Source organism: Rhinoderma darwinii, chromosome 3 (assembly GCF_050947455.1).
Source record: "Rhinoderma darwinii isolate aRhiDar2 chromosome 3, aRhiDar2.hap1, whole genome shotgun sequence".
In the NCBI taxonomy this organism is placed as follows: domain Eukaryota; kingdom Metazoa; phylum Chordata; class Amphibia; order Anura; family Rhinodermatidae; genus Rhinoderma; species Rhinoderma darwinii.
The window spans coordinates 397,295,333-397,301,694 of NC_134689.1; positions in this window are offsets into that span (position 1 = coordinate 397,295,333).

Genomic DNA, 6,362 nt, shown 5'->3' on the forward strand with positions numbered 1-6,362 from the left:
CATTTTCACCCCACGTATCTTTTCCATAAATGATTGCGCTGCGGAAGGTACAAATTAAATAGTTTCCCTAGATATGCCAATTCAGTGTCAAATGTCATGCCTAGCTTGTGCCACTTTTTTTTTTATATACACCGTTCACCGTACGTTATAAACTACATGTTACCTTTATTCTGCGGGTCAGTACGATTCCGGCGATACCAAATTTATAGAACTTTTTTATAACTTTTTGCACAATAAAATTACTTTTGGAAAGAGAATGTATTTTTTCTGTCGCCAAGTTGTGAGAGCCATAACTTTTACATTTTCTCATCGATGGAGCTGTGTGAGGGCTTGTTTTTTTTTGCGAGGTGAGGTATAGATTTTATCGGTACCATTTTTGGATACATGCGACTTTTTGATCACTTTTTATTTCAATTTTTGGAAGACAGTGACCAAAAAAACAGTAATTATGGCAGTGTTTTTGAGTTTTTTTTTTACGGCGTTCACTGCGCTGGATAAATAACATAATAATTTTATAGTTCAGGTCGTTACGGTCGCAGCGATACCAAATATGTATGGCTTTATTATTTTTTTCAATAATAAATGACTTATAAGGGAAAAAGGGCGATTGTGTTTTGTGTTATTATTTGAAACTTTTATTGTATGTTTTCCAACTTTTATTTTTACTTTTTTTACACTTTTTTTTACACTTTTCTTTAGTCCCAGTAGGGGACTTGAATGTCCAACTATTTGTTTGATGTTCTAATACATTGCACTACCTATGTAGTGCAATGTATTGGAACTGTCAGTTGTTCACTGACAGCAAGCCGATCAGGCTCCGCCTCTGGGCGGGGCCTAATCAGCTTACGTAATGGCAGACAGGAGTCCATTGTTAGGGCTCCTGTTGCCATGGTAGCAGTCGCCAGCCTTGCCATCGCATGGCAAGGCTGCCGATTTTCTACAAACCTCTAGGATGCAGCGATCACAATGGATCGCTGCATCGAAGGGGTTAATGCCAGGAATCGGAGCTAGCTCCGGTTCCTGGCGATAGATCGGGGTGTCCGCTGTAACATACAGCGGACACCCACTGCTGATGACGCCGGCTCAGCTTCTGAGCCGGAAGCTGAGCCGGCGCCATCTTGCCGATGTTACCGGAAGCCTCCTGGGCCCCGCCGACGACGGGGCATAAGAGGATTCCGTTACAGGCTGATCGGGAGGTAAGCATTAGCCCTCCGATCGCCTTTGCAGCCACCGGCAACCCAGCGATCACGTTGCTGGGGTGCCGGTGGCTATAAACTCCTCACATGCTGCGATCTCTATTGAACGCAGCATGTGAGGGGTTAATCGGTCCGATCGGAGGCTAGCTCCGGTCCTGGCCGATACCTTAGGGTGCCAGCTGTAACATACAGCTGTCACCCGGTGGTGATGTCGCTGGCTCAGCTCCTGAGCCAGCTTCATCTCCATGACGTATATTTACGTGAAAATGCGGTAAGCCACCGATTTTAATGACGTATATATACGTGATCCGGCGGGAAGGGGTTAAGAAGCCATAAACCTGTGTCAGGACTGGAAAACAATAATGTTCCTATTCACTGACAGCAAGCATAAATCTTGAAAATGATGATCAAGCAAAACGAAAAAGTATATTATTAAATTGCTGAACTTTTTATGAAATATTATTTAGATAATATCATAAGACCCCTTTTAATCCTCATTAACCCCTTTCTGCCGCAGCCTTTTTTCATTTTCGTGTTTTCCTTACTGCATTCCAAGAGCCATTATTTTTTTTTTCCGTAGACATAGCTGCATCAGGGCTTTTTTTGTGTGGGACAAGATGTTTTTTTTTATGGCACCATTTATTGTACCATATAATATACTAGGAATTTTTTTTTATTTTTTTTTTGGGGTGTGGAAAGAAACAGCAATTCCTCTGTTTTTTTTGGGTTTAATTTTTAAAGACATGTTAACTTTATTCTGTGGTTCAGTACGATTACGGCGATACCAAAGTTGGATCGTTTTTCTTATGTTTTGCTACTTTTACAAGATAAGATTAAGATTTGTTAAAAAAATATAGTTTTGTGTTGCCAGAACTTTTTTATTTTTCGGTCGATTGAGCTGTATGAGGGCTTATTTTTTTTGCAGGGCGAGCTGTAGTTTTTATTGGTATCACTTTGGGATACATACGACTTTTTGGTCACTTTTTATTCCATTTTTTTGGGGAGGCAAGGTGACCAAAATACAGCAGATCTGGCGTTTTTTTTTTCCCTTTTACGGCGTTTACCGTGTGGGATAACGTTATATTTTAACCCCTTCCCTCTTTGGCCACTTTTGACCTTCCTGACAGAGCCTCATTTTTCAAATCTGACATGTTTCACTTTATGTGGTAATAACTCCGGAATGCTTTTACCTATCCAAGCGATTCTGAGATTCTTTTCTCGTGACACATTGGACTTTATGTTACTGGCAAAATTTGCTCGATATGTTCAGTATTTAATTGTGAAAAACACCAAAATTTAGCGAAAAATTCCAAAAAATAGCATTTTTCTCAATTTAAATGTATCTGCTTGTAAGACAGGCAGATATACCACACAAAATTGTTGCTAATTAACATCCCCCATATGTCTACTTTAGATTGGCATAGTTTTTTTCATTGCTGGGGTTCCGATGAGCTGCAAACAGCTTAAATGTAGCGATCGCGTTTGAACGCTGCATTGAAGGGGTTAATGGTGGGGATCGAAGCTAATTTCGGTCCCGGCCATTATAGCCGGATGTCAGCTGTCAGATACAGCTGAGATCCGGCGATGATGGCACCGACTCAGCTTCTGAGCCGGTGCCAAACATTTGGCGTAAGTATACGACATTTTGCGGGAAGCACTGGCTTTCCATGTCGTATACTTACAACAAATGTCGGGAAGGGGTTAATAGCTCAGATGGATGTGGCGATATCAATTATGTTTATTTTATGTCATGGTTTGCATTACTTAAGTAGAAAAATAGGAAACGTTTTATACTTTTAATATCTTTTATATATATATATACATACTAGTGTGTACAGTACTGGTGTCTCTCATCTTCCTCTTGACAATACCCTATAGATTCTCTATGGGGTTTAGGTCGGGCGAGTTTGCTGGCCAATCAAGCTCAGTGATACTGTGGTTATTAAACCAGGTATTGGTAGTTTTGGCAGTGTGGACAGGTGCCAAGTCCTGCTGAAACATGAAATCAGCATCTCCATAAAGCTTGTCAGCAGAGGGAAGCATGAAGTGCTGGAAAATGTCCTGCTAGACGCTGCGCTGACTCTGGACTTGATATAACACAGTGGACCAACACCACTGCTCTGGTCCAAAGTCCTGTTTTCAGATGAAAATAAATTTTGCATTTCATTTGGAAATCTCGGTCCCGGAGTCTGGAGGAAGAGTGGAGAGGCGTCAATCCAAGTGTCTAGCGGTCCAGTGTGAAGTTTCCACAGTCAGTGATGGTTTGGGGGCCGTGTCATCTGCTGGTGTTGGTCGTCTGTGTTATATTAAAGGGAAGGTGTCATGATTTTATAATTTTTTTTATCATATTGCTTTTAATATGATATTAACATAAATTCTATTTATTTGTGTTCTCATGTTCTACTTTTTACTTTGTTCTTACTTTTACTTCTCTATCGGGGCTGCCAGTTTTTTTTATTAACGACACATACAGAGATGGAATACGGCACATACATCCCCATAGAGAATGCGAACGGGAGCCGTTCCATTCTCTGAAGTGTACGCCGTCTGTGTGGGAACGAGGCATGCGCCGCTCCCACACAGACCAAAACGAAGCTCGTTCGCAGAGCGAAATCCGGCGCCATTTTCATGTGGACCGGAAGCCGCTGCCGGACAGTAAGATAACAACTTCCGGCCGTGGCTTCCGCCCATATGTTCAAGGAAGCGAAGGCGCAAGGCATAGGAGCGGAGGCGGCAGGAGCATCGGCAGGAGCAGGTAATTTATGTTCATGTATGTGATGTGTGTATTATGTTTGTGTATGTTCGTGTGATACTGTCTGCTAAGCCCTGTATCTAATCCTCCTACACTGTGCATTCGCTCAGAAAATGGCGGCACACAGTGTAGGAGATTTGAAGATTCAATCCCCTCCTTCTCCTGGCACTATCCAGAATAAGGGAGGGGGGATTGTGTGAGGACACTAGAGCGAGTGTGTCTACCCCAAATTTGCAGCATAAATCAATGAGGTTGCTTTACCACAGTGACCATGTTGCAATTTTGGGAACTGCTCCCTCTAATGGCCAGCACATGGAAATGTTATAAATTAGAATCTAATTTATAATATTTCCTGACTTGTGAAAAAATGAAATCACTTAAACAATAATTGTTTAACTAAAAAAAAAAACCTGTTACCATAATCATCAACATTAAAATAAAAAAAAATGCTGGAAATAGATCCCTCTGTGTGTAATGAATCTATATAATATATGAGCTTCACTTTTTGAAATTAATTACTGAAATAAATAAACTTTTTGATTATATCTAACTCATTGAGAAGGACTAGTATATAATATATATATATCTTGAAAAACGTTATTAAACTAATTTTGAAATATTTTTTTTTTAGTCCAACTTATGTATTGCCATGTATTTGCTTTTTGCCATCACCTTTTAGGTAGACCCCCGGCTGCTGTGAAAGCCCTTTAGCACCAGCGATCACGTAGCGGTAGGGGAGCAATGGGGTGACAGAGGAGGTATTTTTGACTGTGCTATTCTTGATGTCAACACTGTCAGACACCCCAGTAGACTGGCAATAATTCATATCAAGTGTATTGTGGCTTGGTTGGTAAGGGTTGTATGGGGCCCATGTATATTAATATCCGAGGTGTCCAGATCACTCTCGGTCTAAGGCCAGATTAACACGAACAAGTGCAAACTCGGATGTGAAAAACGGCCATTTCTTACGTACAAGTTGCACCCGTGCGGGTCCCGTTTTCACGGATCCCCATAGACTTAAGATTATCGAGAGAAATGTGAAAACGGAAGATAATAGGACATGTTCTATTTTTCAACGGACCCTTCACATGGTCCGTTGAAACAATGGCGCCTTGAAATACATGCCTTAGTGTGAACAATCCCTAATACACTTCTTCATGACAAAGGAAACCACTAGGTTGCACTGCTCGAATGATGCCACTGAACCATGTTACATATGACTATTATATCATATGTGACCACTAGGGGTCGCCACACGGCCTCTATATCTATGGAGAATAACTAGGAGCTGGTTCTGGTCTAAAGCTTTTCATAGACATTAGATGACTCCCACCAAACCTATCTCTTGTTAAATGTGGGGCAACTAGATAGTTATTGTTCCCCTACATTCACGCTGACCTATTCTATCCTGACTCCCTATACGACCTGTGCTGACACTAAAGCTAGCCATATACCTTCAAGTTGTCGGGTAAACTGTCAGTGACCTTAGTTCCAAAGCTCAGGGACAGATCTACCAAACAAGCGTTTTTTCAGTCATCAGTGATATCACTGTGTTTTTTTACCCTATAGTGTGACATCACTGGGTTTATTATCCATGTACTGTGACATCACTGGGTTTATTATCCATGTACTGTGACATCACTGTGTTTATTATACATGTACTCTGACATCACTGGGTTTATTATCCATGTACTGTGACATCACTGGGTTTATTACCCCCTGTACTGTGACATCACTGGGTTTATTATCCATGTACTGTGACATCACTGGATTTATTATCCATGTACTGTGACATCACTGGCTTTATTACCCCCTGTACTGTGACATCACTGGGTTTATAATCCATGTACTGTGACATCACTGGGTTTATTATCCCTGTACTGTGACATCACTGTTTTTATTACCCCTGTACTGTGACATCACTGGGTTTATTATCCATGTCCTGTGACATCACTGGGTTTATTATCACTGTACTGTGACATCACTGGGTTTATTATCCATGTACTGTGACATCACTGGGTTTATTATACATGTACTGTGACATCACTGTGTTTATTATCCCTGTACTGTGACATCACTGGGTTTATTACCCCTGTACTGTGACATCACTGTGTTTATTACCCCTGTACTGTGACATCACTGGGTTTATTACCCCTGTACTGTGACATCACTGGGTTTATTATCCATGTACTGTGACATCACTGGGTTTATTATCCATGTACTGTGACATCACTGGGTTTATTATCCATGTACTGTGACATCGCTGGGTTTATTACCCCTGTACTGTGACATCGCCGGGTTTATTATCCCTGTACTGTGACATCACCGGGTTTATTATCTCTGTATGGTGACATCACTGTGTTTATTATCCCTGTTCTGTGACGTCACTGTGTTTATTATCCCTGTACTGTGAC